Here is a 14,620-nt window from a genome sequence, read left to right as displayed (position 1 = left end):
ATACTATAGTTTTGGTAGATAAAGATCATCTCAATTGTGCTAATTTCTAACTACTACCATCTGCCTTTTAAAAAAATTTTTAGATTTAAAATTATATAATTTTTGACCATGTTAGACTTAAATAGTTTAACTTTAGGATTCGTGCTGATCCACAATGAGGTCAGGAATATAAACTGTAATTATCACTTTTAATTACCTGAAATTTTTTTTCAAGAACTGAGATAAACAATAAGGTTGCCATAGTCACCGAATTCAGAAGGGCCATTATAAAGTCAAGATCCTAGACCATTATTGAAGTAAGCATGAGCTAAATGACATAAAATTTTAATCCCAAAATATTTGAGTTTCATTTAGATATCCTTAGAGTTTCACTTGGTAGGAAACATCAGGTAGGTCTTTTATCTACCAATATTGCTTAAGTATTTTTTATAGCTAGTCATGTCATTTGAACACAGGAGACAATTTTAACATTGATGGATCCTGAATGTGGATGATGTAAAATCTTGGAAATAGGGATAGTAATCTCTATTCCCAAAGGTTATTGTGAAGTTTAAATTAAAATAAAATGTATTATGTGTGTTAATGTACTTTGCATATTCTAGATGCTCAATTTATTTCTTCCTATTATTAAATGAAACAACTAACTAATAGGACCTAGGACCTTCTCAAATAGTTGCTTGGGTATAGAACAGATAGACTTCCTTCAAAGTCCTTCAGTAATGCTTCCTATGGAATCATTCCTGGGAAGAAAGAAATTCTTCTAGAGTTGCTAGTACCTACTCTCCAGTAGATAACATCTATTCTTTTATATACATACCTACATACATATACAAGGACACACATATAATATATCCATTATATCCATATATACACACACACACACACACACAAACACACACACACACACACACACACACATATATATTTGATATCATTTGCCAGAGATCTTGAAAACACCAGTAGGTGACTCTGCCCACTTGTGGGATGAGGGTGTAATAATTAACCAATACCATTCTCTTGATTACTGGGTTGCCTTTTGAAGATCCTCCTCTGCCACAAAATTTGAGTGCCTCAAACTACAGAGTGAAGCAAAGAATCCAAATAAAAACCCCAGAGCAAAAATCATTCTTCTTTCTGTAGAGAAACTCCAAAGAAATTTTTTTAAAGTAATTGCCTTTAAAGATAAATAATCATCTTAAAGATCAATTACTGGTAGAAATGATTAAGTGTATTTATTATGTGTTATTAAAATTAGAAATGTTAACTCTGTGTCTATTTTAACAAATAAACACATTCTAGAGTGAGTGTAATCAGGGAGAAGTAAAATTGGAGAGTGAGTAGGGTAAAGGTTTTTATTTTCAAAAATGAAGTATCCTTTTAGGAATTTTAAGTACTTAGTGATAGAAGGACAGATAAGACAGTGCTGTGAGGTTTCTTCCAACCCCAATAATTCTGCCTTTGAAACTTATTCTGAATAAAATAAACAGTATTAGTAAACTGAATGAAACCATTTGGTGAGAAAGTCACATTCTGAAATAAAACATATACTGGACCTGAAAATATGGAATAACAATGACCTCTTATGATGAATATGAATTTTTTTGAGAAGACTGATACAGGAGAATCAGTAAATGCATTTAGACATTACAATCCCTTTTTAAACAAAATAGGAAATGGAAGAAAATCAGTTTGGGAAACATAGTTATATCTAAAAAGTAAACAAGTAAAAATATCCTCCTTCCAGGAAATATAAAATTAAATGCCTTGCCACAAATTACTAAAGTTATACAAATTCCAGCTGAATAAATAAATAAAAACAGTACTAAGTACCTTGATCAATGTTTTCCCCAAGGTCAGAAATGGGACAATAAATATTTTGACAGTCAATAAACTGATGGATGAGGAATTATGACAATTTTAAACAACTTTTTTAGAGAAAAAATTTGAAAAAATCAAATAGCTGTATTTTTCACATTGGGAAAATCACAGTTAAAATATTAGACATTAATTCTGAAGGGCTTATAGGTTTTACCTTTCAGATGAACATAAGCTATAGGTAGTATGGATGGCAGGCTTTTGTTTTCATACAGGTCCATACATTCACTCCTCTTCATTAAGGGAAAACAGGATATAGATAAGGATTGGTTTTGGATACCCAAATTATCTCCATCTGCATCTTGATTTTCCTCTATGAAAATCCAATTACAATATTCTATTTGAATAACATACTCAAAATAATTAACAATAGTTATGCTACAACCCCATGTGCTCAGAAAAAAAGGCCATCTGTAGTTATCTATTATGGCCAAATAGATACTATAATAACTGAATATCAGCTTTTCTTCTACTAAAATATAGAAGTAAATTATTACCACAGCTATGTCACTTCCAGAGGGGTTTCCAGGTTCATGTATTTAACTTCCTCCTGAGTATCACAATTTGATTTTCCAAAATGCCAACACATACCAAACATGCACATAACTTAATGCATATCTAATCCACAAAACCTTATGCTCCTATTCCTGTGATTTTTATTTAGAGAATAACACTACCATCCAACCCGATTCGAAATTTAAACCATTGAACAGATCAGAAGCCAAGGAATCATTCTTGGTATTCCAGGGATAGGGATGGGGAGGCAAGGCACAAGTAGAGAGGAGAAGCTGCAGAAATTTTCTAGAGGCAGTTCGCTGAGGACTTGTAAACCATCTTAAAGTTTTTTGAACTTTATTCTAAGCATAATGGATAGCACTGTGATTTTAAGACTACAGTATATGGTATGCTAAGATCTAGTTTTGCGTTCTGAATTTTTCAACATTATTCAGTGTTGCTGATTTGTAAGTTGTTTCAGTATCCAAACGTTATTTTCAATCTGTTTTTTCTGGATACGATCATTGCTATTTTTATATGATGAATTCCATTTCATCCTATTTTGCACATATTTGTAACTTTCTATATACAATTTCATTCTGTCCTCTCCATGGACTTTGAAATACCTTCGTTTTAGCAATGACTAAACATTTTGTGAACTCTCCATCTACTGTTCTCCTAGCTTTAAAATATTAAATGGCAGAAAGCATATTATCTTTTCCTTCAGTATGTTAATTCTCATATGTTCATTATTTTCAAGCAAGCTTTTCAGCACATTACATTCACAGAAAAATCATAATCGTCAGTGTACTTTTAACAGATATGTATGAAATACTTCAGTGAATTTTTTCTTATGTATACATCATAGTATATATTTACATAATATACAAAAATCATTTCATATATGATTAATATTTCTTTATAGGGTAATGCTTTAAATAAATTTTAAAACTTCACCTTGCTTATTTGAAATGTAAGGCCAATCAGTATTGTCTTCTTTTTTTTTCATTTTTTTTTTAACATCTGTATTGGAGTATAATTGCTTTACATTGTTGTGTTACTTGCTGCTGTATAACAAAGTGAATCAGCTATACGTATACATATATCCCCATATCCCCTTCCTCTTGCATCTCCCTCCCAACCTCCCTATCCCACCCCTCTAGGTGGTCACAAAGCACCAAGCTGACCTACCTGTGCCGTGCGGCTGCTTTCCACTAGCTATCTGTTTTACATTTGGTAATGTATATATGTCAATGCTACTCTCTCACTTCTTCCCAGCTTACCCTTTCCCCTCTCCGTATCCTCAAGTCAGTTCTCTACCTCTGTGTCTTTATTCCTATCCTGCCCCAAGGTTCTTCAGAACCTTTGTTTTTTTGATTCCATATGTATGTGTTAGCATACGGTATTTGTTTTTCTCTTTCTGACTTACTTCACTCTGTATGACAGATTCTATGTCCATCCACCTCACTACAAATAACTCAATTTCATTTCTTTTTATGGCTGAGTAATATTCCATTGTATATGTGCCACATCTTCTTTATCCATTCATCTGCCTATGGACACTTAGGTAGCTTCCTGGCTATTATAAATAGTGCTGCAATGAACATTGGGGTAATGAGTCTTTTCGAGTTATGGTTCTCTCAGGGTATATGCTCAGTAGTGGGATTGCTGGGTCATATGGTAGTTCTATTTTTAGGTTTTTAAGGAACCTCCATACTGTTCTTCATATAGGCTGTATCAATTTACATTGCCACCAACCAACAGTATAGGAGGGTTCCCTTTACTCCACACCCTCTCCAGCATTTATTGTTTGTGGATTTTTTGATGATGGCCATTCTGACTTGTGTGAGGTGATACCTCATTGTAGTTTTGATTTGCATTTCTCTAATGATTAGTGATGTTGAACATTCTTTCATGTGTCTGTTGGCAATCTGTATATCTTCTTTGGAGAAATGTCTATATGGTCTTCCGCGCATTTTGGGATTGGGTTGTTTTTTTTTGGTATTGAGCTTCATGAGCTGCTTGTAAATTTTGGAGATTAATCCTTTGTCAGTTGCTTTGTTTGCAAATATTTTCTCCCATTCTGAGGGTTGTCTTTTCATCTTCTTTATGGTTTCCTTTGCTGTGAAAAAGCTTTTAAGTTTCATTAGGTCCCATTTGTTTACTTTTGCTTTTATTTCCATATCTCTAGGAGGTGGGTCAAAAATGGTCTCCCTGTGTTTTATGTCATAGGGTGTTCTGCCTATGTTTTCCTCTAAGAGTTTTATAGTGTCTAGCTTTACATTTAGGTCTTTAATCCTCCTTGAGTTTATTTTTGTATATGGTGTTAGAGAGTGTTCTAATTTCATTCTTTTACATGTAGCTGTCCAGTTTTCCCAGCACCATTTATTGAAGAGGCTGTCTTTTCCCCATTGTATATTCTTGCCTCCTTTAACAAAGATAAGGTGACCATACATGCGTGGGTTTATCTCTGGGCTTTCTAACCTGTTCCATTGATCTATATTTCTATTTTTGTGCCAGTACCATAGTCTCTTGATTACTGTAGCTTTGTAGTATAGTCTGAAGTCAGGAAGCCTCATTCCTCCAGCTCCGTTTTTCTTTCTCAAAATTGCTTTAGCTATTCGGCGTCTTTTGTGTTTCCATACAAATTGTAAAAGTTTTTGTTTTAATTCTGTGAAAAATGCCATTGGTTGTTTGATAGGGATTGCATTAAATTGAGATTGCTTTGGGTAGTATAGTCATTTTCACAACGTTGATTCTTCCAATCCAAGAACATGGTATATCTCTCCATCTGTTTGTATCATCTTTAATTTCTTTCATCAGTGTCTTATAGTTTTCTGCATACAGGTCCTTTGTCTCCTTAGGTAGGTTATTCCTAGGTATTTTATTCTTTTTGTTGCAATGGTAAATAGGAGTGTTTCCTAAATTTCTTTTTCAGATTTTTCATCAGTGTATAAAGATGCAGGAGATTTCTGTGCATTAATTTTGAATCCTGTTACTTTACCAAATTCATTGATTAGTTCTAGTAGATTTCTGGTGGCATCTTTAGCATTCTCTATGTATAATATCATGTCATCTGCAAACAGTGACAGCTTTACTTCTTCTTTTCCCATTTGGTTTCCTTTTATTACTTCTCTGATTGCTGTGGCTAAGACTTCCAAAACTATGTTGAATAATAGTGGTGAGAGTGGTCAACCTTGTCTTGTTCCTGATCTTAGTGGAAATGGTTTCAGTTTTTCACCATTGTGGATGATGTTGCCCATGGGTTTGTCATATATGGCCTTTACTATCTTGAGGAAAGTTGCCTCTATGCCTCCTTTCTGGAGGGTTTTTATCATAAATGGGTGTTGAATTTTGTCGAAAGCTTTTTCTGCATCTATTGAGATGATCATATGGTTTTTATCCTTCAATTTGTTAATATGGTGTATCACATTGATTGATTTGCATATATTGAAGATCATTGCATTCCTGAGATAAACCCCACTTGATCATGATGTATGATCCTTTTAATGTGCTCTTGGATTCTGTTTGCTAGTATTTTGTTGAGGATTTTTACATCTACGCTCATCAGTGATATTGGCCTGTAGGTTTCGTTTTTTGTGACATCTTTGTCTGGTTTTGGTATCAGGGTGATAGTGGCCTCGTAGAATGAGTTTGGGAGTGTTCCTCCCTCTGCTATATTTTGGAAGGGTTTGAGAAGGTTAGGTGTTAGCTCTTCTCTAAATGTTTGATAGAATTTGCCTGTGAAGCCATCTGGTCCTGGGCTTTTGTTTTTTGGAAGATTTTTAATCACAGTTTCGATTTTAGTGCTTGTGATTGGTCTGTTTATATTTTCTATGTCTTGTTGATTCAGTCTCAGAAGGTTGTGCTTTTCTAAGAATTTGTCCATTTTATTGGCATATAGTTGTTTGTAATAATCTCTGATGATCCTTTGTATTTCTGCAGTGTCAGTTGTTACTTTTCCTTTTTCTTTCTAATTCTGTGGATTTGAGTCTTCTCCCTTTTTTTCTTTATGAGCCTGGCTAATGATTTATCAATTTTGTTTATCTTCTCAAAGAGCCAGCTTTTAGTTTTATTGATCTTTGCTATTGCTTTCTTCATTGCTTTTTCATTTATTTCTGATCTGATCTTTATGATTTCCTTCCTCCCGCTAACTTAGGGTTTTTTTGTTGTTCTTCTTCTTCTTTCTCTAATTGCTTTAGGTGTAAGGTTAGATTGTTTATTTGAGATGTTTCTTGTTTCTTGAGGTAGGATTTTATTGCTGTAAACTTCCCTCTTAGAAGTGCTTTTATTGCATCCCATAGGTTTTGGGTCATCGTGTTTTCATTGTCCTTTTTCTCTAGGTATTTTTTGATTTCCTCTTTGATTTCTTCAGTGATCTCTTGGTTAGCGTATTGTTTAGCTTCCATGTGTTTGTATTTTTTTACAGTTTTTTTCCTGTAATTGATATCTAGTCTCATAGCATTGTGGTTGGAAAAGATACTTGATAAGATTTTAATTTTCTTAAATTTACCAAGGCTTGATATGTGACCCTAGATATGATCTATCCTAGAGAATATTCCATGAGCACTTGAGAAGAAAGTGTATTCTGTTGTTTGGTTGGAATGTCCTATAAATTTCAATTAAAGCAATCTTGTTTAATGTGTCATTTAAAGCTTGTGTTTCCCCTTTTATTTTCATTTTGGTTGACATGTCTGCTGGTGAAAATGGGTGTTAAAGTCTCCTACTATTATTGTGTTACTGTTGATTTCCCCTTTTATGGCTGTTAGCATTTGCCTTATGTATTGAGGTGCTCCTATGTTGGGTGCATAAATATTTACAATTGTTATATCTTCTTCTTGGATTGATCCCTTGATCATTGTGTAGTGTCCTTCTTTGTCTCTTGCAATAGTCTTTATTTTAAAGTCTATTTTGTCTGATATGAGAATTGCTACTTCAGCTTTCTTTTGATTTCCATTTGCATGGAATATCTTTTTCCATCCCCTCACTTTCAGTCTGTATGTGTCCCTAGGTCTGAAGTGGGTCTCTTGTAGACAGCATATATACACGTCTTTTTTTTGTATCCATTCAGCCAGTCTCTGTCTTTTGTTTGGAGCATTTAATCCATTTACATTTAAGGTAATTATCGATATGTATGTTCCTATTGCCATTTTCTTTTGTTTTGTGTTTATTTTTGTAGATCCTTTTCTTCTCTTGTGTTTCCTGCCTGGAGAAGTTCCTTTAGCATTTATTATAAAGCTGGTTTCGTGGTGCTGAATTCTCTTAACTTTTGCTTGTCTGTTAAGGTTTTAATTTCTCCATTGAATCTGAATGAGATCCTTGCTGGGTAGAGGAATCTTGGTTGTAGTTTTTTCCCTTTCATCACTTTAAATATGTCCTGCCACTCTCAAACTCTGCCTTGTAGAGTTTCTGCTAAAAGATCAGCTGTTAACCCTATGGAGATTCCCTTGTTTGTTATTTGTTGCTTTTCCCTTGCTGATTTCAATATTTTTTTCTTTGTATTTAATTTTTGATAGTTTGATTAATATGTGTTTTGTTGTGTTTCTACTTGGCTTTATCCTGTATGGGAGTCTCTGCGCCTCCTGGACTTGATTGACTATATTTTTCCCATATTATGGAAGTTTTCAACTATCATCTCTTCAAATATTTCTTCATTCCCTTTCCTTTTCTCTTCTTCTTCTGGGACCCCTAAAATTTGAATGTTGTTGTGTTTAATGTTGTCCCAGTAGTCTCTGAGACTGTCCTCAAGTCCTTTCATTCTTTTTTCTTTATTCTTCTCTGTGGTAGTTATTTCCACTATTTTACCTTCCAGGTCAATTATCCATTCTTCTGCCTCAGTTATTCTGCTATTGATTCTTTTTAAAGAATTTTTAATTTCATTTATTGTGTTGTTCATCATTGTTTGTTTGCTGTTTAGTTCTTCTAGGTCCTTGTTAATCGTTTTGTTTATTTTCTCCCTTCTATTTCCATGATTTTGGATCATGTTTACTATCATTACTCTGAATTATTTTTCAGGTAGCCTGCCTATTTCCTCTTCATTTGTTTGGTCCGGTGGGTTTTTACCTTGCTCTTTCATCTGCTGTGTGTTTCTCTGTCTTCTCATTTTGCTTTACTTACTGTGTTTGAGGTCTCCTTTTCACAGGCTGCAGGTTCATAGTTTCCATTGTTTTTGGTTTCTTCCCCCAGTGGGTAAGGTTGACTCAGTGGGTTGTGTAGGCTTCCTGCTGGAGGGGACTGATTCCTGTGTTCTGGTGGATGAGGCTGTATATTTTCTTTCTAGTAAGGACCCCATCCGGTGGTGTGTTTTGGGATGACTGTGCACTTATTACAATTTTTGGCAGCCTCTGCTAATGGGTGGTGTTGTGTTCCTGTCTTTCTAGTTGTTTGGCATGGGGTGTCCAGCACTGTAGCTTGCTGGTCGTTGAGTGGAACTGGGTCTTATCGTTGAGACAGAAATCTCTGGGAGAGCTCTCACTAGTTGATATTTCATGGGGCCTGGAGGTCTCTGGTGGTCCAATGTCCTGAACTCGTCTCTCCCACCTCAGAGGCTCAGGCCTGACAGCAGGCTGGAGCACCAAGACCCTGTAGCCACACAGGTTTTGGCAGTCTGAGGCCTTCTGCTATTGTTCAGTAGTGTCCTGTAGGAGTTGTTCCCCATGTAGATTTCTTTTTAATGTATTTGTGCAGAGGAAGGTGATCTCCACATCCTGTTCATCCACCATATTGAAGGTCCTCTCTCTTCACACCTCCTGTTGCTAGAGGATCCTCATTTCATCTGGAAAGGACATAAATCTGGCAATCTCACTTCAGGCCTAGCCCATCCATGTTTTTTCCCTTTGTGCTTAGTCTGTTTCACTTGCTTATAGCCAGCCCCATGCAGAGGCCTTGTCCTCAGCCCTTCAGACCAGAGTTCCTCGTGAAATGGCTGAGCCAACACCTCAGCTCGGGATGTGTGCTGAAGCTCCTCACAAGACACTCAACTCAAGATGGCGGCAGGCCATGCACAGAGACACTGCATACGCCCTGCAGTGTGATGTCAGTATTGTCTTCTGTTTTTAAAATTTATTCAGAAGATGATTCAATAAACAAAGATACTTTCATTTTCAGTCAAGATTTTGGTCAGTAAGGTTTTCCAGATCAATTTTTCTATGTAAGGAGACATATATAAAACAGGTATCAGATGAAAAATATCACCCAGTCATTCATCTTTTGTTTACTCATTTAGCAACTGTATTAGTTGCCTTTTATGTTAGTGTTGTGGTGAATAAAAAATTGACCCAGACTGGAACTTGGTCTTCCAAGAGGTAGCGTTCTTTGTTTCAAGTAAAAGATGTTAACAACCAAAGTGATAGGATTTTTTTTTTATTGTTTGTTTGATTACTGAATTTGAAAAAGTCTGTTTGTAAAGAAAAGTAAATGAAGGAATTTCTTCAATTAAAAGAAATGAAAAGTTAAGTAAATATAATTCCTCTCAGAAGTAAAATATTTAACATTAGTATATAAATACTATTCAATGCAATTTTTAAAACCTCACCTATTGAAAAATGGGTAAATTATATGAAAAGGAAATTCACAAAATAACAAATATAAATTATTTAAAATAATGTTAGACTTTTTGGTCACTTTCGATGAGGTTTGGAAAGTCTATGATGATTTGAATACAAAGTAAAGTAAAGCTTTTAGACAGCAAAATGACAATAAATTTTAAAAATTAAACTTCCATACTGCAGACTAATCCTTAGAAAAATACAAAAACTTACAAAAAGACATACATAAAGTCATATTGTTGATTTTATTTTATTTATTTTTTATAACATATTTATTGGAGTATGATTTCTTTACAATATTGTGTTAGTTTCTTTGATTTTATTTTAAAATTATAAAACAATCTGTTAAATGTTTAGAGACTGATGAAATAAAATACATACTAAAGATGGACATTCGTACAGTATTAAAATTACATTCCATGTAAAGATAAAAGAATTACCTTATATGCTAATATAATTAAGTGATAAAAACACAAAAATAGTATAGTCCATATGAACTTCATTTTATTGTGTACACATATATGTATATGTGTACAAAATGATAACAAAAGCAGAAAAATTGGCAAAGATAACTCGGGGGAGTGTAGATATAGGTAATTTTTCAAACATTTTACAGTAAAATTTAGAAAGCATAGAAGGAAATTTATCATTGAATTTGGCCCATGCTGTAAACATTTAAGAACTATGTGGTACCTACATATAAAGTAAGGATTCTGCAAGACAAAATGAAATTAGTGTTATAATAAAATATTGAACAGAATTTAAGGATTCTGAGATAGAACAATTATTTCCACTAAAATAATTCATCAAAAAAGCTTTGGGCTTCCCTGGTGGCACAGTGGTTGAGAGTCCGCCTGCCAATGCAGGGGACATGGGTTCGTGCCCTGGTCTGGGAAGATCCCACATGCCACGGAGCGGCTGGACCCATGAGCCATGGCCGCTGAGCCTGCGCGTCCGGAGCCTGTGCTGCACAACAGGAGAGGCCACAACAGTGAGAGGCCCACGTACTGAAATTAAAAAAAAAAAAAGCTTTTATGTAGAAATTTAGAATAGTGTAGAATTTTAGTTGAACCTTAGAAAAGAACTGAGGCACACCATAATCAAAAGCAACAAGACATCAACATGTGTATTTTTGGAAAAAGGAATAATTTTTGTGCCACCTGAACAGAGCTTACATGCAGGAAGTCGATCTAAGGAAGCTGGAATTTTCCTAACCAGCTATAGGAATCTTTTGTTGCCCGAAAAAAGACAAAGAAAGAGAGAGAGAGAAGGAAGGGAGGGAGGGAGGGAGGGAGAGAAGGAGGGAGGGAGGGAGAGAAGGAGGGAGGAAGGGAGGGAAGGAGGGAGGAAGGGAGGGAGGGAGAGAAGGAGGGAGGAAGGGAGGGAAGGAGGGAGGAAGGGAGGGAGGGAGAGAAGGAGGGAGGAAGGGAGGGAAGGAGGGAGGAAGGGAGGGAAAGAAGGCAGGAAGGAAGGAAGGAAGGAAGGAAAAAGGAAAGAGAGAGAAAGAAAGAAAGTTAGTAGAGAGTATTTCCTATTACCCAGGGGTAAATATAAGCTCATTCTCCTTCAGTTGCTCGAGTTAGCTACTCACTCAGTGATTAGTTAAATGAGTCATTGTCCAGATTTTTCTTCAAAAAGGGAAGTTATGTTCCATGTTTATAAGTAAAAATAAATGAATCTGCAAATTGCAAATATTTTTTTGAGATTAATTTGATTTTGCTTTTGGAAAACATTAAGGCTGAAAACACTTCACAACCTTTTTCCAGAATCCAACAATTTTTTTCAGATATCTCAGGTGATTTATTTTACAAATGTCAATCTAGATTATTTTACATAAAAGTTTTCACAATTATGTATACACTTAATCCTCTAAAAACTGTTTAAAAGTATTTTTTCTATAAGATTATAATTAGCTTCTCTTCTATCAACTTCTGTGTCAGAGGTTTAGAGAATCTAATTTGGGACAAGTTTTATAATAATCATTTTAAAAAATGTCACTACTAATATTCTAAACTCCTTTAGTTTTGCAATTTGACACAACCCAAAAGAAAATATCTTCTAAAATCAAATGAGCTTCTGAATACAGTTTTCAAAATAAAACACTGAGATTGTTCTCATAATACTATAAATTTAGTCACCACATTTCTAAGTTACATCAATTTATCAACATCCTTGGACCTAAAATAGCAGCACTCAACTGTTAAATTGATATATTACAGACATCCATTATTGTATAGTTCTGGACATATTTATAATATTCAAGCAATACACAGATAATTAAATCCTTTGTCTAGTGAGTTTTCTAAACTTAGAAAATTACAGAAGAGTTAACTCTAAAAGTCTCCATCAACATTTTAGAATGATGCCTCAGCGACAGTTAGAAAAACTAATGTGAAGGACTTCAGGATACTTACACAGAAATCAGTGACAGGACTGAAATGAAAAAAACAGCATGCAAGTTAGGAACCTGGGTCTGAAATCACACTGATGGCATTTAATGTGCATGTCTGCCACTAACTACTTTTGTGACTTTAGGCAAATGATTTGATCTCTCTGGGTTACTATTTTCTAATCAGTAAAATGAAGGTAGCAATATAGTTTAACTCAAAAATTTTGAGAGTTCAATAACACAATAACATTCAAACACCAAGAAATATATCTGACACAGAAAAAATGCCCAATACATACATGTTATTATTTTCTTTTAAATAGGTGTCATAAAAATACAGAAAATAGTATGTCTAATTCTGTTGTTTCAAAGGAGCATATATCTAAATGCTGAGTAATTTCTTATGAGACCTACGGATATACTTATAGCTTTTTTCCCCTATTGTTTCCTCTGGAATTATTCAGAAATGCATTTCCTTTAAGCGAGTTCTAATGGCTGTCACTATGATTTAAAGCTTTCTACAGAATCTTTCACATAGGGTATGGCTGCCTAAATTACTTTGGACCTAATTTTAGATAAACTGCCATAGCAAGTGTTGAATAAATGCATGAGTAAGCAAAGTAAGGCAAAACAGATATTTAACATTTGTGACTGGTGTTATCTTTCTAGAGTGTTTGAATAGAAGTAGTTTAAGTTGGTTAATTAGGTTCCTCCACACATGCAAAACTTCATGTTCAGAAACATTACATTACACTCATCGTCTCTCTAAAAGGCTTGTCACTAAATTCCCTCACAGTGGGTGAGAGAGCAAGAGGCAGAGAGAGAAAGAGAGAGAGAATGAATCAGATCAATTCCAGATACATTTCCCTCAAAGACACCATCTCATCTTTTAACACAATAATACTGAAGTATAAGGTGGAAGTCTGATATTAAAATACATTTAGGCTAGCAGTATTTTTCGACAGAAAAGTTCCATGATGTAAATGATGTTGTTTTGGTAAAATTAAATTCATTCTATTGACATGATGTATATTGATTATACATATTAGTTATTACACTGGATGAACATCTTAAAAATAAAATGAATTTAATACAATTAATTTGACAATGTGAAAAATGGAAAGAATGGCAAAATTCTACAAGCTGTGGTTGAATTTTAAATATAGCTGAATGTAAAATGGAAATGTAAGTATGGACTACACATGGAGAGAGACTGATACCCCCTTCTCCTTTACATCATCTCCCCCATCATTCATAATAAACACAAAGGTCTCCTTACAGAGCTGTGACTAGAAATATGTTACAAAATAATTTCATTTTTAGCAGTATTATCTTGAAAATCATTATTTAAATAATCTTTAATTAGTGTATGTGAATAATTTCCTCTTCATCCACTATGATTTGCTTCAGGCAGCTTCAGCAGGTAACTCAGACACCGGTCTCTGAAACTCCTTGTTAATATCCGGTATTACAAGTGCTTCTTCTGAATCGAATGCAAACTTTGAATGCAAATTGACCACAGGGTGAAATCAATGAAGTCCACCCAAATGCTAAATGAGGTCAAAGAAAAAAGCCATAATAGACAAAAAATAGACAAATGAATAAAGTGATGAAAGATAGCTAACTGTAAGAGTTCTGTAAAAGTTACTATTATCAATCATAAGCACCAAAGTCACGTTTAAAATGTCAAGAGTAAAGCTGAACATTTAAAGGAAAGAGAAAATAAGTGCTCTGTTAATTTACAAAAGTATAGTTCTCTTGTCCAGAAAATTGAATACTTGCAACTTTACGCTATCCTTTTAATTACAAAAAGGTCTTTATTGATAGTTGAATTATTTAAAATTCATCCTAGGTCTGTTTAGTTCATATTCAATCATTTCAGATTTAGTTGATTTCAAACACAGTGAGTATTTCCCATACAACTTTGGGGAAATGTTGTTCTGAGCCCTTAGAAACTCAATGGCTATGAAAAAGTACATTTATTGACAAAGAGCCAGCTTTGGTATTAAGCCACACCTATGTGACAAAGTTTTAAAAAGTTATTTTAAATTTTGAGCTCTGGCTCTCAGCCACACATTCTCAGTACTAAACCGTCAGAGCCAATTTCTCCTAGGCAGTTAAATTAATTCAGAAGGATGCTCTTTGCCAACACTATGCTTTACAGTTTGCTGAGATTTTATTGCTACTCTACATTCGCTATCCAGTCTTCTCCAGGCCAGATGACTGGCTGCAACTTCAGCAGATGAGCTGTAGATTTTCTACATAAGCATGAATAGCAGTTTCTTCCAAGGTGTTCACCCATTCCAATTTCTGC

Source organism: Grampus griseus (assembly GCF_964374135.1).
Source record: "Grampus griseus genome assembly, chromosome: 11".
Taxonomy (NCBI): Eukaryota; Metazoa; Chordata; class Mammalia; order Artiodactyla; family Delphinidae; genus Grampus; species Grampus griseus.
Note: the sequence above shows the minus strand (reverse complement) of the source record.